The sequence below is a fragment of the Oncorhynchus keta genome, chromosome 21, assembly GCF_023373465.1.
Source record: "Oncorhynchus keta strain PuntledgeMale-10-30-2019 chromosome 21, Oket_V2, whole genome shotgun sequence".
Classification (NCBI taxonomy): domain Eukaryota; kingdom Metazoa; phylum Chordata; class Actinopteri; order Salmoniformes; family Salmonidae; genus Oncorhynchus; species Oncorhynchus keta.
The window spans coordinates 50,221,788-50,247,452 of NC_068441.1; the positions used below are offsets into that span (position 1 = coordinate 50,221,788).

General features: G+C 44.3%; 1 protein-coding gene across 2 annotated transcripts in view; it reads right to left on the reverse strand.

Annotated features, from left to right (window-relative positions):
- The window catches only part of pcbp4 (poly(rC) binding protein 4), a 189,876-nt gene that overhangs the window by 73,749 nt on the left and 90,462 nt on the right, over nucleotides 1–25,665 (reverse strand). The gene's annotated exons all lie outside the window — the stretch shown is intronic.

The following is a 25,665-nucleotide window of genomic DNA, read 5'->3' on the forward strand; positions in this document are numbered from 1 at the left end:
GACTGTCTTAGTGTGTTTGGACCATGATAGTTTGTTGGTGATGTGGACACCAAGGAAGTTGAAGCTCTCAACCTGCTCCACTACAGACCCGTCAATGAGAATGGGGGCTCAGTACTCCTTTTCCTGTAGTCCACAATCATCTCCTGATCGGCATTAAATACTAGCGGGTGAGGGCGTTCACAGCCGACCCCCTCAGAACTGAACTGAGAAACTTATCCTTATTTTAGATTTGTGTTTTCTCTTTAAAAACGAAACATAGTATGGCATATGTTTTTGGTTTTCCAGTTAGCTGTTTTTACATGGTCCTTCGAGCTGGATTCTGACCTAGCGACAGAGACGATGTTGCATTAACCTGAAGAGGAGTTGTTTCCACGCCCCAGGATACAGACGACCAGCCCTGCTCCAGGCCTCCTCAGTATTAAGGGTTGGCCACACCCTCACCAGTTGGAAGCTTCTGAGGGAATAGGAGGACCTACGTCATGAGCAGGACGAGATCAGGAGGGAGTACTCTAGGCCCTCCCGGCCTGAGTCCCCGCCGTGGGAGCACCGTCTCCTGACCGTTAACGCTCTATGACCTGTCACAGAAGTCCCACCATAGGTGATACTCCCAGACTTCAGACCTGCTCCCCAAACAGATTCGACTTCAGACCTGCTCCCCAAACAGACTCTACTTCAGACCTGCTCCCCAAACAGACTCTACTTCAGACCTGCTCCCCAAACAGACTCTACTTCAGACCTGCTCCCCAAACAGACTCTACTTTAGACCTGCTCCCCAAACAGATTCTACTTCAGACCTGCTCCCCAAACAGACTCTACTTCAGACCTGCTCCCCAAACAGACTCTACTTCAGACCTGCTCCCCAAACAGACTCTACTTCAGACCTGCTCCCCAAACAGACTCTACTTCAGACCTGCTCCCCAAACAGACTCTACTTCAGACCTGCTCCCCAAACAGACTCTACTTCAGACCTGCTCCCCAAACAGACTCTACTTTAGACCTGCTCCCCAAACAGACTCTACTTTAGACCTGCTCCCCAAACAGACTCTACTTCAGACCTGCTCCCCAAACAGACTCTACTTCAGACCTGCTCCCCAAACAGACTCTACTTCAGACCTGCTCCCCAAACAGACTCTACTTCAGACCTGCTCCCCAAACAGACTCTACTTCAGACCTGCTCCCCAAACAGACTCTACTTCAGACCTGCTCCCCAAACAGACTCTACTTCAGACCTGCTCCCCAAACAGACTCTACTTCAGACCTCTCAGACTCGGCCCATCTACTCCCCAAACAGACTCTACTTCAGACCTCTCAGAGTCGGTCCATCTACTCCACTAACAGACTACTTCAGACCTCTCAGAGTCAGCCCATCTACTCCCCTAAGAGACTCTACTTCAGGCCTCCCTGGCTAGTGCATTCGCCACTTCCATGGGGGCGTTGGGACTTCCACTATGAGGTGGCTCAGCTGCTTTCGTGACCGAAGTCCCTCTAGGTCACCCCAGCCGGAAGCACGGAAGTATCCTACTACTCTCCAGAGCTCCCCAACAGATGAAGACAACTCCAGAGTGCACACAGTCCACCACACCAAGGTCTGTACACCCTCTCAGCCAGAGCCTTGACGAGCCATAGTTTAGGAGACTCCTGCTCCAGTCGTGGAGCCTCAGTCAGCCGGAACTTCCACCAGCTCACCCTCAGGAACCCCTCCCTGCCCCTGGCGCCACCTCATCCAGGCAGGCAATCCGCTTCCTGACCTCATCTTCCCTAGAACTACCTCATTGGTGTTGGATAATCCTCCTCTTCCATCCTATCTTCTCTTCCCTCTGCTCAAACTTTCTCCAACCTATCTCCTGGAAAATTTAGCCATCTACGTGTACATATATATATATATATATATAAGACTGTGCAACACAAAAGGTCCAATCAAGACTGTGAACATTAATATGATTGCCAAGTATCAGGAGCTAGCACAGCAAATCAGCACTCTAATAAAAAATAAAAACTTAATTGAGAATCTGTCAAAAGCTTAAGTGGGCATTAAATCAGCTTCTAGCTTGAACATGCCACTCGCCCGGTAGACGCTTAAAAGCCTCTGCAGACAGTCATCACATGGCAGGAAAAAAAGACATCTCTGTTATGTGTCTGTATGACTCATCCTCTTTTGCATCTGTCTGGTGAGAAACATTTAGACACTTAGACGTCCGTCGTCGTGTCTCAGCTGAGATGCCGCGTGTGTCAGTGGAGGCTGGTGAGGGGAGGACGGCTCATAATAATGTCCGGAACGGCATCAGACACGTGTTTGATGTATTGGATCCCGTTCCACTGATTCCACTCCAGATATTACCACGAGCCTGTTCTCCACCAATTAAGATACCACCAAGCTCCTGTGGTGTGGTGTGTGTGTGTGTGTTGTGGTATGTGTGTGAGAGTGTGTGTGTGGTGTTCGTGTGTGTCAGCCTAAGACTGCCTGTCTGCCAGAAGCATGGTTACAGTAATTAGAGACTCAATTGTCACGCCTGAGGAACTGCAGCTGTGGGAGGAGGGAGTGTGTGTGCGTGTGTGTTTGTGTTTACAGGGTAACAATCTGCTGCTGGGAAACACACACACACACACGCACGCACGCACGCACGCACACACACACACACACACACACACACACACACACACACACACACACACACACACACACACACACACACACACACACACACACACACACACACACACACACACACACACACACACACACACACACACACACACACACACACACACACACACACACACACACACATACACACTTCCCCAAAACACAGTTCTGTTTGAAAGTAGGTCACAAATGTGATGCTAGCTGGCACACAGGACCAAGCCTTGGTCACATGGTGTGAATTAGTATCCTGTTTCTAGGGGTTTATCAGAAATACATGTAGAGTAATTACCCTCTCACCCCTCTCTAATTCTACAGTAGGACCGTTTCTGATTATAGACCCTTTATTTCAGTCACTTTATCCATATCTACATGTACATACTACCTCAAATCAGCCTGACTAACCGGTGCCTGTATATAGCCTCCCTACTGTATATAGCCTCTGTACTGTTATAGCCTCTCTACTGTATATAGCCTCTCTACTGTATATAGCCTCTCTACTGTATGTAGCCTCTCTACTGTTATAGCCTCTCTACTGTGTATAGCCTCCCTAATGTGTATAGCCTCTCTACTGTTATAGCCTCCCTACTGTATATAGCCTCGCCACTGTATATAGCCTCCCTAAAGTATATAGCCTCTCTACTGTATATAGCCTCACTACTGTATATAGCCTCTACTGTATATAGCCTCCCTACGGTATATAGCCTCTACTGTATATAACCTCTACTGTATATAGCCTCTACTGTATATAGCCTCGCTACTGTATATAGCCTCGCTTCTGTATATAGCCTCTCTACTGTATATAGCCTCTCTACTGTATATAGCCTCTACTGTATATAGCCTCACTACTGTATATAGCCTCTCTACTGTATATAGCCTCTACTGTATATAGCTACTGTATATAGCCTCTCTACTGTATATAGCCTCGTATATAGCTCCCTGTATATTACCGTATATAGCCTCCTACTGTATATAGCCTCGCTACTGTATATAGCCTCTACTGTATATGGCCTCTCTACTGTATATAGCCTCTACTGTATATAGCCTCTCTACTGTATATAGCCTCGTATATAGCCCCTACTGTATATAGCCTCTCTACTGTATATAGCCTCCTACTGTATATAGCCTCTCTACTGTATATAGCCTCACTGTACTGTATATAGCCCCTCTACTGTATATAGCCTCCTACTGTATATAGCCCCTCTACTGTATATAGCCCCCTCTACTCTACTGTATATAGCCTCTACTGTACTAGCCCCTCTACTGTATATAGTATATAGCCCTCCTCCCCCTCTACTGTATATAGCCTCTACTGTACTAGCCCCTACTGTATATAACCTCTACTGCCCCCCTCTACTGTATATAACCTCTACCTCCCCTACTGTATATAGCCCCTCTACTGTATATAGCCTCCCCCTCTACTGTATATAACCTCTACTGCCCCTCTACTGTATATAGTACATCCCTACTGTATATAACCTCTACTGCCCCTCTACTGTATATAACCTCTACTGTACTGTATATATAACCCCTCTACTGTATATAACCTCTACTGTACATAGCCCCTCTACTGTATATAACCTCTACTGCCCCCTCTACTGTATATAACCTCTACTGTACATAGCCCCTGTATATAACCTCTACTGTACATAGCCCCTAACTGTATATAACCTCTACTGTACATAGCCCCTCTACTGTATATACCTCTACTGTACATAGCCCCTCTACTGTATATAACCTCTACTGTACCCCCTCTACTGTATATAACCTCTACTGTACATAGCCCTCTACTGTATATAACCTCTACTGTACATAGCCCCTCTACTGTATATAACCTCTACTGTACATAGCCTCCCTACTGTATATAACCCTACTGTACATAGCTACTACTGTATATAACCCTACTGTACATAGCCCCTCTACTGTATATAACCCTCTACTGCCCCTCTACTGTATATAACCTCTACTGTACATAGCCCCTCTACTGTATATAACCTCTACTGTACATAGCCCCTCTACTGTATATAACCTCTACTGTACATAGCCCCTCTACTGTATATAACCTCTACTGTACATAGCCCCTCTACTGTATATAACCTCTACTAGCCCCTACTGTATAGCCCCTCTACTGTATATAACCTCTACTGTACATAGCCTCCTCTACCTCTACTGTACATAGCCCCTCTACTGTATATAACCTCTACTGTACATAGCCCCTCTACTGTATATAACCTCTACTGTACATAGCCCCTCTACTGTATATAACCTCTACTGTACATAGCCCCTCTACTGTATATAACCTCTACTGTACATAGCCCCTCTACTGTATATAACCTCTACTGTACATAGCCCCTCTACTGTATATAACCTCTACTGTACATAGCCCCTCTACTGTATATAACCTCTACTGTACATAGCCTCTACTGTATATAACCTCTACTGTACATAGCCCCTCTACTGTATATAACCTCTACTGTATATAACCTCTACTGTACATAGCCCCTCTACTGTATATAACCTCTACTGTATATAGCCTCTACTGTATATAACCTCTACTGTACATAGCCCCTCTACTGTATATAACCTCTACTGTATATAACCTCTACTGTACATAGCCCCTCTACTGTATATAACCTCTACTGTATATAGCCTCTACTGTATATAACCTCTACTGTACATAGCCCCTCTACTGTATATAACCTCTACTGTACATAGCCCCTCTACTGTATATAGCCTCTACTGTACATAGCCTCACTACTGATATCTTTCACTGTCTTTTCACTGATGTTTTTATTTCTTTACTTACCTATCGTTCACCTAATACCTTAAAAAATATATATATATGTCACTGTTGGTTAGAGCCTGTAAGTAAGCATTTCACCGTAAGGTCTACCTACACCTGTTGTAATCGGCGCACGTGACAAAATACCTTTGATTTGATTTCCTAGTAACAGCCCTAGTCACAACCCTATTAACAGCCCTAGTAACAGTCCAAGTAACAGCCCTAGTAACAGGTCTATTAACATCCCTAGTAATATCCCTAGTAACAGGCCTAGTAACAGTCCTAGTTAGTCATAGTAACAGGTCTAATAACACCCCTAGTAACACCCCTAGTAACACCCCTAGTAACAGACATAGTAACATGCCTAGTAACAGACATAGTAACAGCCCTAATAACAGCCCTAGTTACAGCCCTAGTAACAGCCCTAATAACAGCCCTATTCACAGCCTTAGTAACACCATAGTAACACCATAGTAACACCATAGTATGAAGGGTAAAGTAGCAATGCCACTGGTATCAACATATATATGGCACCCTCCATCCCTCGCCCATTACACTCTCTAAACCATCGCTCCTGCTGCAGCCCACCGGCACCATTTGCATAGGACTGTGTTGTTTTCTGTTTGTCCCTGAAGCATAGCGTGCACAGTTCATGTGTCACGCACGGCCGCACAGCCTGCCTGTCAAGGCCTCACAGATCTCCCTTCTCCCCTCCCCTCCCCACCCCGCCAATCCCCTCTCCTCTCATTCTCCTCTCCTCTGCTCTCCCCTCTGCTCTCCTTCCCCCTCCCTGCTCTCCTCTCCTCTCCTCCCCTCTGCTCTCCCCTCTGCTCTCCTTCCCCCTCCCCGCTCTCCTCTCCTCTCATCTTCTCTCCCGCTCTCCTCTCCTCTCCTCCCATCTTCTCTCCCCGCTCCTCTCCTTCCCCCTCCCTGCTCTCCTCTCCTCTCATCTTCTCTCCCCGCTCCTCTCCTTCCCCCTCCCCGCTGCATGCTCCACAGTTAGTTAGTCAGTCCAGCCAGGCACATTTCCCTGTCTACACTACACTAAGGCTACTACGGTTACTGGCCAGGTTATGTATCATCCGTCGGCTAGAAAGGAAAATATTTAGCACAACAGTGTGAAAAGGATCCACCAATAGTGTGAAAGGGATCTATGAATAGTGTGAAAGGGATCCACCAATAGCGTGAAAGGGATCCACCAATAGTATTAAAGGGATCTATGAATAGTGTAAAAGGGATCCACCAATAGCGTGAAAGGGATCGACCAATAGTGTGAAAGGGATCCACCAATAGTGTGAAAGGGATCCACCAATAGTGTGAAAGGGATCCACCAACAGTGTGAAAGGGATCCACCAATAGTATTAAAGGGATCTATGAATAGTGTAAAAGGGATCCACCAATAGTATGAAAGGGATCCACCAATTGTGTGAAAGGGATCCACCAATCGTGTGAAAGGGATCTATGAATAGTGTGAAAGGGATCCACCAACAGTGTGAAAGGGATCTATGAATAGTGTGAAAGGGATCCACCAACAGTGTGAAAGGGATCCACCAATAGTGTGAAAGGGATCCACCAATAGTGTGAAAGGGATCCACCAATAGTGTGAAAGGGATCCACCAATAGTGTGAAAGGGATCCACCAATAGTGTGAAAGGGATCCACCAATAGTGTGAAAGGGATCCACCAATAGTGTGAAAGGGATCCACCAATAGTGTGAAAGGGATCCACCAATAGTGTGAAAGGGATCTATGAATAGTGTGAAAGGGATCCACCAACAGTGTGAAAGGGATCCACCAATAGTATTAAAGGGATCTATGAATAGTGTAAAAGGGATCCACCAATAGTATGAAAGGGATCCACCAATTGTGTGAAAGGGATCCACCAATCGTGTGAAAGGGATCTATGAATAGTGTGAAAGGGATCCACCAACAGTGTGAAAGGGATCCACCAATAGTATTAAAGGGATCTATGAATAGTGTAAAAGGGATCCACCAATAGCGTGAAAGGGATCGACCAATAGTGTTTTCACACTATTCACTATTCACACTATTCACACTATCACATTCCATGTGTCTGAAAACAGGAGGTCCACCAATCGTGTGAAAAGGATCCACCAATAGTGTAAACGGGATCCACCAATAGTGTGAAAGGGATCCACCAATAGTATTAAAGGGATCCACCAATAGTGTGAAAGGGATCCACCAATAGTGTGAAAGGGATCCACCAATAGTGTGAAAGGGATCCACCAATAGTGTGAAAGGGATCCACCAAAAGTGTGAAAGGGATCCACCAATAGTGTGAAAGGGATCCACCAATAGTGTGAAAGGGATCCACCAATAGTGTGAAAGGGATCCACCAATAGTGTGAAAGGGATCCACCAATAGTATTAAAGGGATCCACCAATTGTGTGAAAAGGATCCACCAATAGTGTGAAAGGGATCCACCAATAGTGTTAAAGGGATCCACCAATAGTGTGAAAGGGATCCACCAATAGTGTTAAAGGGATCCACCAATTGTGTGAAAAGGATCCACCAATAGTGTGAATGGGATCCACCAATAGTATTAAAGGGATCCACCAATTGTGTGAAAAGGATCCACCAATAGTGTGAAAAGGATCCACCAACAGTGTGAAAGGGATCCACCAATAGTGTGAAAGGGATCCACCAATAGTGTGAAAGGGATCCACCAACAGTGTGAAAGGGATCCACCAACAGTGTGAAAGGGATCCACCAATAGTGTGAAAGGGATCCACCAATAGTGTGAAAGGGATCCACCAATAGTGTGAAAGGGATCCACCAACAGTGTGAAAGGGATCCACCAACAGTGTGAAAGGGATCCACCAACAGTGTGAAAGGGATCCACCAATAGTGTGAAAGGGATCCACCAATAGTGTGAAAGGGATCCACCAATAGTGTGAAAGGGATCCACCAATAGTGTGAAAGGGATCCACCAACAGTGTGAAAGGGATCCACCAACAGTGTGAAAGGGATCCACCAATAGTGTGAAAGGGATCCACCAACAGTGTGAAAGGGATCCACCAATAGTATTAAAGGGATCCACCAATAGTGTGAAAGGGATCCACCAATAGTGTGAAAGGGATCCACCAATAGTGTGAAAGGGATCCACCAATAGTGTGAAAGGGATCCACCAATAGTGTGAAAGGGATCCACCAATAGTGTGAAAGGGATCCACCAACAGTGTGAAAGGGATCCACCAACAGTGTGAAAGGGATCCACCAACAGTGTGAAAGGGATCCACCAATAGTATTAAAGGGATCTATGAATAGTGTAAAAGGGATCCACCAATAGCGTGAAAGGGATCGACCAATAGTGTTTTCACACTATTCACTATTCACACTATTCACACTATCACATTCCATGTGCCTGAAAACAGGAGGTCCACCAATCGTGTGAAAAGGATCCACCAATAGTGTAAACGGGATCCACCAATAGTGTGAAAGGGATCCACCAATAGTATTAAAGGGATCCACCAATTGTGTGAAAAGGATCCACCAATAGTGTGAAAGGGATCCACCAATAGTGTGAAAGGGATCCACCAATAGTGTGAAAGGGATCCACCAATAGTGTGAAAGGGATCCACCAATAGTGTGAAAGGGATCCACCAATAGTGTTAAAGGGATCCACCAATAGTGTGAAAGGGATCCACCAATAGTGTGAAAGGGATCCACCAATAGTATTAAAGGGATCCACCAATTGTGTGAAAAGGATCCACCAATAGTGTGAAAGGGATCCACCAATAGTGTTAAAGGGATCCACCAATAGTGTGAAAGGGATCCACCAATAGTGTTAAAGGGATCCACCAATTGTGTGAAAAGGATCCACCAATAGTGTGAATGGGATCCACCAATAGTATTAAAGGGATCCACCAATTGTGTGAAAAGGATCCACCAATAGTGTGAAAAGGATCCACCAACAGTGTGAAAGGGATCCACCAATAGTGTGAAAGGGATCCACCAATAGTGTGAAAGGGATCCACCAACAGTGTGAAAGGGATCCACCAACAGTGTGAAAGGGATCCACCAATAGTGTGAAAGGGATCCACCAATAGTGTGAAAGGGATCCACCAATAGTGTGAAAGGGATCCACCAACAGTGTGAAAGGGATCCACCAACAGTGTGAAAGGGATCCACCAACAGTGTGAAAGGGATCCACCAACAGTGTGAAAGGGATCCACCAATAGTGTGAAAGGGATCCACCAATAGTGTGAAAGGGATCCACCAATAGTGTGAAAGGGATCCACCAACAGTGTGAAAGGGATCCACCAACAGTGTGAAAGGGATCCACCAATAGTGTGAAAGGGATCCACCAACAGTGTGAAAGGGATCCACCAATAGTGTGAAAGGGATCCACTAATAGTGTGAAAGGGATCCACCAAAAGTGTGAAAGGGATCCACCAATAGTGTGAAAGGGATCCACCAATAGTGTGAAAGGGATCTATGAATAGTGTGAAAGGGATCCACCAACAGTGTGAAAAGGATCCACCAATAGTGTGAAAGGGATCTATGAATAGTGTGAAAGGGATCCACCAACAGTGTGAAAGGGATCCACCAATAGTATTAAAGGGATCTATGAATAGTGTAAAAGGGATCCACCAATAGCGTGAAAGGGATCGACCAATAGTGTTTTCACACTATTCACTATTCACACTATCACATTCCATGTGTCTGAAAACAGGAGGTCCACCAATCGTGTGAAAAGGATCCACCAATAGTGTAAACGGGATCCACCAATAGTGTGAAAGGGATCCACCAATAGTGTTAAAGGGATCCACCAATTGTGTGAAAAGGATCCACCAATAGTGTGAAAGGGATCCACCAATAGTGTTAAAGGGATCCACCAATAGTGTTAAAGGGATCCACCAATAGCGTGAAAGGGATCCACTAATAGTGTGAAAGGGATCCACCAAAAGTGTGAAAGGGATCCACCAATAGTGTGAAAGGGATCCACCAATAGTGTGAAAGGGATCCACCAATAGTATTAAAGGGATCCACCAATTGTGTGAAAAGGATCCACCAATAGTGTGAAAGGGATCCACCAATAGTGTTAAAGGGATCCACCAATAGTGTGAAAGGGATCCACCAATAGTGTTAAAGGGATCCACCAATTGTGTGAAAAGGATCCACCAATAGTGTGAATGGGATCCACCAATAGTATTAAAGGGATCCACCAATTGTGTGAAAAGGATCCACCAATAGTGTGAAAAGGATCCACCAATAGTGTGAAAGGGATCCACCAATAGTGTGAAAGGGATCCACCAATAGCGTGAAAGGGATCCACCAATAGTGTGAAAGGGATCCACCAAAAGTGTGAAAGGGATCCACCAATAGTGTGAAAGGGATCCACCAATAGTGTGAAAGGGATCCACCAATAGTGTGAAAGGGATCCACCAATCGTGTGAAAGGGATCCACCAACAGTGTGAAAGGGATCCACCAACAGTGTGAAAGGGATCCACCAATAGTGTGAAAGGGATCCACCAATAGTGTGAAAGGGATCCACCAATAGTGTGAAAGGGATCCACCAATAGTGTGAAAGGGATCCACCAACAGTGTGAAAGGGATCCACCAACAGTGTGAAAGGGATCCACCAATAGTGTGAAAGGGATCCACCAATAGTGTGAAAGGGATCCACCAATAGTGTGAAAGGGATCCACCAATAGTGTGAAAGGGATCCACCAATAGTGTGAAAGGGATCCACCAATAGTGTGAAAGGGATCCACCAATAGTGTGAAAGGGATCCACCAATAGTGTGAAAGGGATCCACCAATAGTGTGAAAGGGATCCACCAACAGTGTGAAAGGGATCCACCAACAGTGTGAAAGGGATCCACCAATAGTGTGAAAGGGATCCACCAACAGTGTGAAAGGGATCCACCAACAGTGTGAAAGGGATCCACCAATAGTGTGAAAGGGATCCACCAACAGTGTGAAAGGGATCCACCAACAGTGTGAAAGGGATCCACCAACAGTGTGAAAGGGATCCACCAACAGTGTGAAAGGGATCCACCAACAGTGTGAAAGGGATCCACCAAGGCCGTTGGCAGAGTGCCACAAACCTACAATCCTAATAGTCATCTTTGTTTTATGTGGATAATATCGCTGTATCACAGGGCAGCGCACCATTGGCCCGGCGTCGTCCGGGTTTGGCACGGGGTAGGTCGTCACTGTAAAAAATTATTTGTTCTGAACTGACTTGCCTAGTTAAATAAAGGTTCAATAAAGGCTAAATAATGAATTGAACAAATATAAAACAAGCTTGTAGGAAGTCAGGAGGTATCTCTCTCTATGTCTGAAAACAGGAGGTATCTCTCTATGTCTCTGAAAACAGGAGGTATCTCTCTATGTCTCTGAAAACAGGAGGTATCTCTCTCTATGTCTCTGAAAACAGGAGGTATCTCTCTATGTGTCTGAAAGCAGGAGGTATATGTGTCTGAAAACACAAGGTATCTCTGTCTCTGAAAACAGGAGGTATCTCTCTATGTGTGTCTGAAAAGAGGAGGTATCTCTCTCTATGTGTCTGAAAACAGGAGGTATCTCTCTCTATGTGTCTGAAAACAGGAGGTATCTCTCTCTATGTGTCTGAAAACAGGAGGTATCTCTATGTGTGTCTGAAAACAGGAGGTATATCTCTCTATGTGTCTGAAAACAGGAGGTATCTCTCTATGTGTCTGAAAACAGGAGGTATCTCTCTCTATGTGTCTGAAAACAGGAGGTATCTCTGTGTCTGAAAACAGGAGGTATCTCTGTGTCTGAAAACAGGAGGTATCTCTCTATGTGTGTCTGAAAACAGGAGGTATCTCTCTATGTGTCTGAAAACAGGAGGTATCTCTCTCTATGTGTCTGAAAACAGGAGGTATCTCTCTATGTGTCTGAAAACAGGAGGTATCTCTCTATGTGTCTGAAAACAGGAGGTATCTCTCTATGTGTCTGAAAACAGGAGGTATCTCTCTCTATGTGTCTGAAAACAGGAGGTATCTCTCTATGTGTCTGAAAACAGGAGGTATCTCTGTGTCTGAAAACAGGAGGTATCTCTGTGTCTGAAAACAGGAGGTATCTCTCTATGTGTGTCTGAAAACAGGAGGTATCTCTCTATGTGTCTGAAAACAGGAGGTATCTCTCTATGTGTCTGAAAACAGGAGGTATCTCTCTATGTGTCTGAAAACAGGAGATATCTATCTACCTACCTCACCTGTACATAGCCTATCTGTAACTAGCCCATGTATCTACCTACCTCACCTGTACATAGCCTATCTGTAACTAGCCCATGTATCTACCTACCTCACCTGTACATAGCCTATCTGTAACTAGCCCATCCAGCTACCTCATTCAGATACTGTAGTTATTAAATTATTTATTTTGCCCCTTTGCACCCCAATATCTCTACTTGCAAATTCATCTTCTGCCAATCTACCATTCCAGTGTTTAATTGCTATATTGTAATTACTTTGCCACTATGGCCTATTTATTTATTATTCTTATTATTTTTTACCCTTTATTTAACTAGGCAAGTCAGTTTAAGAACAAATTCTTATTTTCAATGATGGCCTAGGAACAGTGGGTTAACTGCCTGTTCAGGGGCAGAACGACAGATTTGTACCTTGTCAGCGCGGGGATTTGAACTTGCAACCTTCCAGTTACTAGTTCAATGCTCTGACCACTAGGCTTCCCTGCCGCCCTGCCGCCCTATTGCCTTAACCCCCTTATCTTACCCCATTTGCACTCACTGTATATAGACTTTTTGTTTTCTTTTGTTCTACTGTATTATTGACTGTATGTTTTGTTTATTCCATGTGTAACTCTGTTGTTGTATGTGTCGAATTGCTATGCTTTATCTTGGTCCAGGTCGCTGTTGCAAATGAGAACTTGTTCTCAACTAGCCTACCTGGTTAAATAAAGGTAAAATAAATCAAATAAAATACATCTCAAAAATGAATGTCATTTGATTACCACATATCTAAATGAAAATGATCCAAACAGCAGCGTAGCCTCGTGGTTAGAGCGTTGGACTAGTAACTGGAAGGTTGCGAGTTCAAACCCCCGAGCTGACAAGGTACAAATCTGTCGTTCTGCCCCTGAACAGGCAGTTAACCCACTGTTCCCAGGCCGTCATTGAAAATAAGAATGTGTTCTTAACTGACTTGCCTAGTTAAATAAAGGTAAAAAAATAAAAATAAAAAAAAACATAAAAGTAACTTCTATTACAAATGCCAATATGTGAAACGGCCTACAAATAACAACACTGCAGATAAAAAAAATATACAGATTAAAAATAAATATTGTATAAATCACATTGGCTACACATGGCCTGTCTGCAAGGAACTTCAGACATTATATCAACTATTAACTTGGTCCTGCCTGAAGCTCCTTGCCAGCAAACTTGCAACATTGTATAACATATTCTGGACCCTCAGAGTTTCTTGTGCCGGTGTGTTCCGTACAGACAGACACAGCTGTCGGCTATTTGCCCAAGGAACAAGAAGTAATCATGTAAGACCTATTTTATGAGGATCAGAGCATGACATGTTTTCCCCTTTCATTCTGAGTGGTTATCAAAGACAATCATAAACAGTATCAAATCCACAAATGGGAACATTTATAGGCCTATATTTGCTTGCAGGCCAGCTAGCTTAGGGCTACTTCTATGAGTAATCAGGCCAGGTAACCTATAGGGCTACTTCTATGAGTAATCAGGCCAGGTAACCTATAGGGCTACTTCTATGTGTAATCAGGTAGCCTATAGGGCTACTTCTATGTGTAATCAGGTAGCCTATAGGGCTACTTCTATGTGTAATCAGGTAGCCTATAGGGCTACTTCTATGTGTAATCAGGTAGCCTATAGGGCTACTTCTATGCGTAATCAGGTTCGTGTCCATACTCAAGATTGACAGGAGCGCTCCTAACAAAAGACAATGAATAAATTGACAATTCGTAAATGGAATGAAACAAACCAAACCTACAATGACAACGGTAAGACTGTAATAATACAAATATATTGAATGCATGAACAGAAATAACCATAACCAAACAAACATTGTAGTTTAGAAATAATGAGAATAAACGTTAAATGTACGACTGCTGATACTGGTGTGGCATCCCCAGACAGACGTGAATCAGACAGGCGTGAATCAGACAGGCGTGAATTAGCCAGGCGTGAATCAGACAGACGTGAATCAGACAGGCGTGAATTAGCCAGATGTGAATCAGAGAGGTGTGAATCAGAGAGGCGTGAATCAGACAGGCGTGAATCAGACAGGCGTGAATCAGACAGATGTGAATCAGAGAGGTGTGAATCAGAGAGGTGTGAATCAGAGAGGCGTGAATCAGACAGGCGTGAATCAGACAGGCGTGAATTAGCCAGATGTGAATCAGAGAGGCGTGAATCAGAGAGGCGTGAATCAGACAGGCGTGAATCAGACAGGCGTGAATTAGACAGATGTGAATCAGAGAGGTGTGAATCAGACAGACGTGAATCAGACAGGCGTGAATTAGCCAGATGTGAATCAGAGAGGCGTGAATCAGAGAGGCGTGAATCAGACAGGCGTGAATCAGACAGGCGTGAATTAGCCAGATGTGAATCAGAGAGGCGTGAATCAGAGAGGCGTGAATCAGACAGGCGTGAATCAGACATGCGTGAATTAGCCAGATGTGAATCAGACAGGTGTGAATCAGACAGGCGTGAATCAGACAGGCGTGAATCAGACAGGCGTGAATCAGACAGGCGTGAATCAGACAGGTGTGAATCAGAGAGGCGTGAATCAGACAGGCGTGAATCAGACAGGCGTGAATCAGACAGGCGTGAATTAGACAGATGTGAATCAGAGAGGCGTGAATCAGACAGGCGTGAATCAGACAGGCGTGAATCAGACAGGCGTGAATCAGACAGGCGTGAAGAGACAGAGAGTGAATCAGACAGGCGTGAATCAGACAGGCGTGAATCAGCCAGATGTGAATCAGACAGACAGAGAGGCGTGAATCAGACAGGCGTGAATCAGACATGCGTGAATCAGCCAGATGTGAATCAGACAGGCGTGAATCAGACAGGCGTGAATCAGACAGGCGTGAATCAGACAGAGAGGCGTGAATCAGACAGGCGTGAATCAGACAGGCATGAATCAGACAGGCGTGAATCAGACAGATGTGAAACAGACAGGCGTGAATCAGACAGGCGTGAATCAGACAGGCGTGAATCAGACATGCGTGAATTAGCCAGATGTGAATCAGACAGGTGTGAATCAGACAGACGTGAATCAGACAGTCGTGAATCAGACAGGCGTGAATCAGACAGGCGTGAATCAGACAGGCGTGAATCAGACAGGCGTGAATCAGACAGGCGTGAATCAGACAGGCGTGAATCAGACAGGCGTGAAACAGACAGACGTGATTCAGACAGGCGTGAATCAGACAGGCGTGAATCAGACAGGTGTGAAACAGACAGGCGTGAATCAGACAGGCGTGAATCAGACAGGCGTGAATCAGACAGACGTGATTCAGACAGGAGTGAATTAGCCAGATGTGAATTAGACAGGTGTGAATCAGAGAGGCGTGATTCAGACAGACGTGAATCAGACAGGCGTGATTCAGACAGGCGTGAATCAGACAGACGTGATTCAGACAGGCGTGAATCAGACAGGCGTGAATCAGACAGGCGTGAATCAGACAGGCGTGATTCAGACAGGCGTGAATCAGACAGACGTGATTCAGACAGGCGTGAATCAGACAGGCGTGAATCAGACAGACGTGATTCAGACAGACGTGATTCAGACAGACGTGATTCAGACAGACGTGATTCAGACAGGCGTGAATCAGACAGACGTGATTCAGACAGACATGATTCAGACAGACGTGATTCAGACAGACGTGATTCAGACAGACGTGATTCAGACAGGCGTGAATCAGACAGACGTGATTCAGACAGACGTGATTCAGACAGACGTGAATCAGACAGGCGTGATTCAGACAGGCGTGAATCAGACAGGCGTGATTCAGACAGGCGTGAATCAGACAGGCGTGAATCAGACAGATGTGATTCAGACAGGCGTGAAACAGACAGACGTGATTCAGACAGACGTGATTCAGACAGGCGTGAATCAGACAGACGTGATTCAGACAGACATGATTCAGACAGGCGTGATTCAGACAGACGTGATTCAGACAGGCGTGATTCAGACAATCAGACGTGTGATTCAGACAGACATGATTCAGACAGGCGTGAATCAGACAGACGTGATTCAGACAGACGTGATTCAGACAGGCGTGAATCAGACAGACGTGATTCAGACAGGCGTGAATCAGACAGGCGTGATTCAGACAGGCGTGATTCAGACAGACGTGATTCAGACAGGCGTGAATCAGACAGACGTGATTCAGACAGACGTGATTCAGACAGACGTGATTCAGACAGACGTGATTCAGACAGACGTGATTCAGACAGGCGTGAATCAGACAGACGTGATTCAGACAGACGTGATTCAGACAGGCGTGAATCAGACAGGCGTGATTCAGACAGGCGTGATTCAGACAGGCGTGAATCAGACAGACGTGATTCAGACAGGCGTGAATCAGACAGACGTGATTCAGACAGGCGTGATTCAGACAGGCGTGATTCAGACAGACGTGATTCAGACAGGCGTGAATCAGACAGACGTGATTCAGACAGGCGTGATTCAGACAGGCGTGATTCAGACAGGCGTGAATCAGACAGACGTGATTCAGACAGGCGTGAATCAGACAGGCGTGAATCAGACAGGCGTGAATCAGACAGACGTGATTCAGACAGGCGTGAATCAGACAGGCGTGAATCAGACAGGCGTGATTCAGACAGGCGTGATTCAGACAGGCGTGAATCAGACAGACGTGATTCAGACAGGCATCTGGTGTGCCATCATTTTTTTAAATTCATTTTTTAAATGTAATTGAACCTTTATTTAACTTGGCAAGTCAGTTAAGAACAACTTCATTTTTTTACAATGACAGCCTACACCGGCCAAAAACGGACGACAATGGAGTGCCAATTGTGCGTCACCCTATGGGACTCCCAATCACGGCCGGTTGAGATACAGCCTGGAATCGAACCAGGGTCTGTAATGACGCCTCTGGCACTGAGATGCAGTGCCTTGGGTTCGGTAGCCCACCACTCGACTAAAAAAAATCAACCAAACAATGGCCCAGTCAACTAAATGGGGTCAGCCCTAGTTCTAAGTGTGGTTGTGTGTGTCCTTCAGAGCGCTGCAGTTACACAGCACAAAGGAATTTCTATTAGCAGCCACGGCCCACAGACCGCTACCCCTGTCATAAAGGGAAATTAATTATTGAAATGCTTTCAGATGGGATGGAGTTAAGATTTACAAACACACACACACACACACACACACACACACACACACACACACACACACACACACACACACACACACACACACACACACACACACACACACACACACACACACACACACACACACACACACACACACACACACACACACACACACACACACACACACACACACACACACACACACACACACACACACTAGTAGGACTGATGTCCATGTGTCCTCCAGGAGCTGAGCTGTCCCCTTGAGAGTTGCCATAGATCAGTCATGCATGAGGTAAGCACTCCACTGAAGGAACACACACAGATAGGGATTGATCCTAGAGGACACACAGTCTACATGGGACCCCCCCCACACTAATGGCCCGGCAGGAACAAAAGACCAGGCACCAGGCTTCTCTCTGGGCTGTCTCAATCCCGGGCCCTTTCCTGTAGTGGCGGGAATCAGCAGGCAGTCCTGGCCTGGGTGTCATTCCGGGAAGCCCTTCCCCCTTCTCTCTTCCCTCAGTCACTCCCCTAAAGGCCCAGACACCAAGCTACTGTGCAAGGCACCAGGATTCTGGGCCGAGTTTCCTTCCAAGAAGATACTCCTTCTTTCCTTGTTGACTGGGTAAGTATAAGTGCAATAGCTCCACCAGCCACCTAGTTTCCTCATTAGATCAGAAGGGAACAGAGTGACTGAAAGCAGAGGAAATCGAATTAAATGCAGCCCAGAAGATTGATGTTTCCAGGAAAGAGCCTTGGTTTCCAGGAAAGAGACTTGGTTTCCAGGAAAGAGCCTTGGTTTCCAGGAAAGAGCCTTGGTTTCCAGGAAAAAGCCTTGGGTTCCAGGAAAGAGCCTTGGTTTCCAGGAAAGAGCCTTGGTTTCCAACAAAGAGCCTTGTTTTCCAGGAAAAAGCCTTGGGTTCCAGGAAAGAGCCTTGGTTTCCAGGTAAGAGCTTTGGTTTCCAGGAAAGAGCCTTGGTTTCCAGGAAAGAGCCTTGGTTTCCAGGATTGAACCACACTTACAGCAATCTTCCCACTGCAGTCTAAAGTGGATATTTAATTTACCTCCATCCAACATTTACCATGATAAATCTTGGTATTTTTGTTTTAGTTTGTTTACAAGGTGACTGGTGATTGATTCTAGGTTAGCAGTTAGATGATGACTTCCTTCTGATTGGATTAAAAAACCTGCAGCGCCATCTGCGGTGAGTTAAATCACATCATTGGAGGTTGGGCAGAAAAAGTCTCTGTCCCAAATGAAACACTATTTCCTATAGTGTGCCCTGGTCAAAAGTAGTGCACTACATTCGATCACAGCCCTGGTCTAAAGTATTACACTGAATAGTGAATAGGGTGCAATTTAGGAAGCAGGCTCTAATTCACAACATTGGACGGCAGGCAGATGACCTCACGGACAGGCAATCCGAGTGGTTGTAAAAAACAGTTCCTGTTTGTCATTCTGACGGGGACGCTGCCGTGCCTCAATTACCGTGATGATGTCACAACGGCTTGGCATGCTGTCTGTCAGCGAGCAGCATGCAACGGGGAGGGCGGGAGAGAGAACAAGAGAGAGGGAGGGGTCAGGAAATCTGCCGAGATGGGTACATGTCTGAGTGAGGGTGACACTGGACCCTATTTAAAGAGATGAGCTGTACAGTGGAGAGAGATAGACAGAGAGAGACAGAGAGCGATAGAGGCTGCCTGTAGGGCTACAACGTGCCTTTGATTTATCTAACCTAACTCTGGGCCTGACAGAGATCTGGATAGGAGAAGGCAGAGGAAACTACTTTCCTCCTCTCCTCTCCTCTCACCTCCTCTCCTCCTGTCCTCTTCTCTCCTCCTGTCCTCTCCTCTCCTCCTGTCCTGTTCTCTCATCTCCTCCTGTCCTCTCCTCTCCTCCTGTCCTGTTCCCCCCTCCTGTTCTGTTCTCTCCTCCTGTCCTCTCATCTCCTCTCCCCCTGTCCTCTCCTCTCCTCCTGTCCACGCCTCTCTTCTCCTCTCCTCCTGTCCTCTCATCTTCTCCTGTCCTCTCCTCTCCTCTCCTGTCCTGTCCTCTCCTCTCCTCTCTCCTCTCCTCTCCTCTCCTCTCCTCTCCTCTCCTCTCCTCTCCTCTCCTCTCCTCTCCTCTCCTCTCCTCTCCTCTCCTCCTGTCCTCTCCTCTCCTCCTGTCCTCTCCTGTCCTGTTCTGTTCTGTCCTGTCCTCTCCTCCTGTCCTCTCCGCCTGTCCTGTCCTCTCCTCCTCTCCTCCTGTCACGTTCTCTCCTCTCCTGTCCTCTCCTGTCCTCTCCTATCCTGTCCTCTCCCCTCCTCTCCTCTCCTCCTGTCCTCTCCTCTCCTCCTGTCCTCTCCTGTTCTGTTCTGTTCTGTTCTGTCCTGTCCTCTCCTCCTGTCCTCTCCACCTGTCCTGTCCTGTCCTCCTCTCCTCCTGTCACGTTCTCTCCTCTCCTGTCCTCTCCTGTCCTCTCCTATCCTGTTCTCTCCCCTCCTCTCCTCTCCTCCTGTCCTGTCCTCTCCTCTCCTCCTGTCCTCTCCTGTTCTGTTCTGTTCTGTTCTGTCCTGTCCTCTCCTCCTGTCCTCTCCACCTGTCCTGTCCTGTCCTCCTCTCCTCCTGTCACGTTCTCTCCTCTCCTGTCCTCTCCTGTCCTCTCCTATCCTGTCCTCTCGCCTCCTCTCCTCTCTCTAGAAGGCAGAGTTGATGATCACAGTAATTAGGAGGATGGTAATGTCAGAAGTACTGCCAGGATGCTAGCACACTCAGCACAGGAAGTGTTATTCCACCACAGTACATGAAGAGGAGAGTACTTCTCTAAGTGTAGAGCAGTCAAACTGATCTCTGACTCTGGGAAAGTCAACCCTTTTAAAAATATGTCATATAGCTATTCCAAAAAGTGTTGTTTACTGTAGAAGAGGTTAACTTTTCAAAGAAAATATGTCATTCTCATATTCCCATAGTGCCAGCAGACATAGTGGGAGAGGAAACACAGACAATACCACACCATATGAATACTAACAAGTTCTATAAAATATATTAATGTTAGTTCTATAACATATATTAATAATGTTAGTTCTATAAAATATAGCAATGTTAGTTCTGTAAAATATATTAATAATGTTAGTTCTATAAAATATAGTAATGTTAGTTCTATAAAATATATTAATAATGTTAGTTCTAGAAAATATAGTAATGTTAGTTCTGTAAAATATATTAATAATGTTAGTTCTATAAAATATATTAATAATGTTAGTTCTATAAAATATAGTAATGTTAGTTCTGTAAAATATATGAATAATGTTAGTTCTATAAAATATAGTAATGTTAGTTCTATAAAATATATTAATGTTAGTTCTATAACATATATTCATGTTAGTTCTATAAAATATATGAATAATGTTAGTTCTATAAAATATATTAATGTTAGTTCTATAAAATATATTAATAATGTTAGTTCTATAAAATATAGCTGAACCTCAGCAAGACGTCCTCTTCCTCCCGGGGAATGCCCGTTCCATGATCTCGCCATCACGGTTGAAAATATAGTAATGTTAGTTCTATAAAATATATTAATGTTAGTTCTATAACATATATTCATGTTAGTTCTATAAAATATATTAATAATGTTAGTTCTATAAAATATATTAATAATGTTAGTTCTATAAAATATAGTAATGTTAGTTCTATAAAATATATTCATGTTAGTTCTATAAAATATATTCATGTTAGTTCTATAAAATATATTCATGTTAGTTCTATAAAATATATGAATAATGTTAGTTCTATAAAATATATTAATGTTAGTTATATAAAATATATGAATAATGTTAGTTCTATAAAATATATTAATGTTAGTTATATAAAATATATTAATAATGTTAGTTCTATAAAATATATTCATGCTAGTTCTATAAAACAAGGGCATGTTAGTTCATCCACCTCTGGCCTCATGTTCTATAAAATACATTCATGTTCTGATAAAACACATTCATGTTAAGCCCATAAAATATATTCATGTTAGTTCTGGCCCCCAATGTTAGTACTATAAAATATATTCATGTTAGTTCTATAAAATATATTCATGTTAGTTCTATAAAACACATTCATGTTAGTTCTATAAAATATATTAATGTTAGTTCTATAAAATATATTCATGTTAGTTCTATAAAATATATTCATGTTAGTTCTATAAAATACATTCATGTTAGTTCTATAAAATATATGATTCATGTTAGTTCTATAAAATATATGAATAATGTTAGTTTTATAAAATTTAGTCATGTTAGTTCTATAAAATATATAAATAATGTTAGTTCTATAAAATACATTCATGTTAGTTCTATAAAATATATGATTCATGTTAGTTCTATAAAATATATGAATAATGTTAGTTCTATAAAATATAGTCATGTTAGTTCTATAAAATATATGAATAATGTTAGTTCTATAAAATATATTCCTGTTAGTTCTATAAAACATATTCATGTTAGTTCTATAAAACATATTAATGTTAGTTCTATAAAATATATGAATATTAGTTATATAAAATATATTAATAATGTTAGTTCTATAAAATATATTCATGTTAGTTCTATAAAATATATTCATGTTAGTTCTATAAAATATATTCATGTTAGTTCTATCAAATATATTCATGTTAGTTCTATAAAATATATGATTCATGTTAGTTCTATAAAATATATGAATAATGTTAGTTCTATAAAATATAGTCATGTTAGTTCTATAAAATATATGAATAATGTTAGTTCTATAAAATATATTCCTGTTAGTTCTATAAAACATATTCAAGTTAGTTCTATAAAACATATTAATGTTAGTTCTATAAAATATATGAATATTAGTTCTATAAAATATATTCATGTTAGTTCTATAAAAAGACGTCTGCTGATGTCCCGGGCACCTGGGAAAACGTCAACACTGCAGTTTATCTTGTGCGACAGGGCTGCTATGACTCTTAGCTGTTGGGTGTGTGGTTAAAGGCTAAAGACACCTCGCCCTGCAGAGAGCTACAGCATGTGAATGACTGGGAGACTGATTGAGAGGTAAAAAGCCCTGGCGACCTTCAGGGCCTTACGACCAAAGGAGATTTATCTGACGGCCTGCAATGGAGTAGAGACAGTGTGTGTGTGTGTGTGTGTGTGTGTGTGTGTGTGTGTGTGTGTGTGTGTGTGTGTGTGTGTGTGTGTGTGTGTGTGTGTGTGTGTGTGTGTGTGTGTGTGTGTGTGTGTGTATGTGTATGCCCTATACTACACCACACAGCCAGCTAGTCATCAACCCTGCATTATACAGCACCACACAGTGTCACGGCCGGGACACAGGAGGAAAACATATGCTGCCCCCTGCATATAGACTGACAGCCCTGCCAACAACGTTTACACACACACACACACACACACACACACACACACACACACACACACACACACACACACACACACACACACACACACACACACACACACACACACACACACACACACACACACACACACACACACACACAAATCACAGACACACACACAGCGTGCCATGTATATGCTCAGATACTGAACACAAACTTCCAGACAGATTCAGTTCTGAAAGAAGACAATAAAGGTTTGAAAGGATTGGCCATGAAAACCTTAAGGATGACATAAAACCCAGGGGTGCTTCCCAAATTGCACTCTGGTCAAAAGTAGGTCAATATGTAGGGTGTAGGAGACACCCTATATTTTGTGTTGTGTATCATGGGGTCAAGGGTTATTTTTGATCAGGAAGGTGACCAGGAAGGGTTAGTACAGGTGACCAGGAATAGTTAGTACAGGTGACCAGGAAGGGTTAGTACAGGTGAGAGGAAGGGTTAGTACAGGTGTCCAGGAATAGTTAGTACAGGTGACCAGGAAGGGTTAGTACAGGTGAGAGGAAGGGTTAGTACAGGTGACCAGGAAGGGTTAGTACAGGTGAGAGGAAGGGTTAGTACAGGTGAGAGGAAGGGTTAGTTCAGGTGACCAGGAAGGGTTAGTACAGGTGATCAGGAAGGGTTAGTACAGGTGACCAGGAATGGTTAGTACAGGTGATCAGGAAGGGTTAGTACAGGTGAGGAAGGGTTAGTACAGGTGAAAGGGTTAGTACAGGTGAGAGGAAGGGTTACAGGTGACCAGGAAGGGTTAGTACAGGACCAGGAAGGGTTAGTACAGGTGAGAGGAAGGGTTAGTACAGGTGAGAGGAAGGGTTAGTACAGGTGAGAGGAAGAGTTAGTACAGGAAGGAAGGGTTAGTACAGGTGAGAGGAAGGGTTAGTACAGGTGACCAGGAAGGGTTAGTACAGGTGATCAGGAAGTTAGACAGGTGACCAGGAATGGGTTGATCAGTTACAGGTGAGAGGAAGGGTTAGTACAGGTGATCAGGAAGGGTTAGTACAGGTGAGAGGAAGGGTTAGTACAGGTGACCAGGAAGGGTTAGTACAGGTGACCAGGAAGGGTTAGTACAGGTGAGAGGAAGGGTTAGTACAGGTGAGAGGAAGGGTTAGTACAGGGGAGGAGGAAGGGTTAGTACAGGTGAGAGGAAGGGTTAGTACAGGTGACCAGGAAGGGTTAGTACAGGTGAGAGGAAGGGTTAGTACAGGTGACCAGGAAGGGTTAGTACAGGTGAGAGGAAGAGTTAGTACAGGTGACCAGGAAGGGTTAGGGTTAGTACAGGTGACCAGGAAGGGTTAGTACAGGTGAGAGGAAGGGTTAGTACAGGTGACCAGGAAGGGTTAGTACAGGTGAGAGGAAGGGTTAGTACAGGTGACCAGGACCAGGAAGGGTTAGTACAGGTGACCAGGAAGGGTTAGTACAGGTGAGAGGAAGGGTTAGTACAGGTGACCAGGGGTTAGGGTTAGTACAGGTGACCAGGAAGGGTTAGTACAGGTGACCAGAAAGGGTTAGTACAGGTGACCAGGAAGGGTTAGTACAGGTGAGAGGAAGGGTTAGTACAGGTGACCAGGAAGGGTTAGTACAGGTGACCAGGAAGGGTTAGTGAGAGGAAGGGTTAGGTACAGGTGACCAGGAAGGGTTAGTACAGGTGAGGTGACCAGGAAGGGTTAGTACAGGTGATCAGGAAGGGTTAGTACAGGTGAGAGGAAGGGTTAGTACAGGTGACCAGGAAGGGGTAGACCAGGAAGGGTTAGTACAGGTGACCAGGAAGGGTTAGTACAGGTGACCAGGAAGGGTTAGTACAGGTGAGAGGAAGGGTTAGTACAGGTGACCAGGAAGGGGTAGCACAGGTGACCAGGAAGGGGTAGCACAGGTGACCAGGAAGGGTTAGTACAGGTGACCAGGAAGGGTTAGTACAGGTGACCAGGAAGGGTTAGTACAGGTGACCAGGAAGGGTTAACATGTACATGGACATATTGCCAAAGCTTACTTTGGATATTTACAATTTTAAGATAATAAGAATCAAAATTGTCGATGGGACAACAGTAACAACAATAACTAATGGTCAAAATAACCATACATTGAACAATAACATAAAACATACAGTAGAGGACATATGTAGGTTGTTTGGCTGTCCCTCAACTTATGGCAGGCAGAAATGTGGTGCGCTGCCAACCCACAGCTCTCTGCTTCCTCCCCCAACAGGACGGGTAGCCTATTCTCATCAGAGAGGTCTTTGAAACCTTGAATAAGGGTGTCAAATTTGGGGAAATTACACTCTCTAATTGTTTTATACTGTTGACATATTGTCAGGAAATGCAGCTCCGTCTCAGGTTCTGCTGTTGTGCAGTGTTTGCACAGCCTTTCCTCTACAGGGAGCCAGGTTTTCCTGTGTCTACCCTTCTCATTGGCAAGGTTGTGCTCACTGAGCCTTGAGAAGCTTTAGAAGCTTCTGATAGGCTAATTGACATCATTTGAGTCATTTGGAGGTGTACCTGTG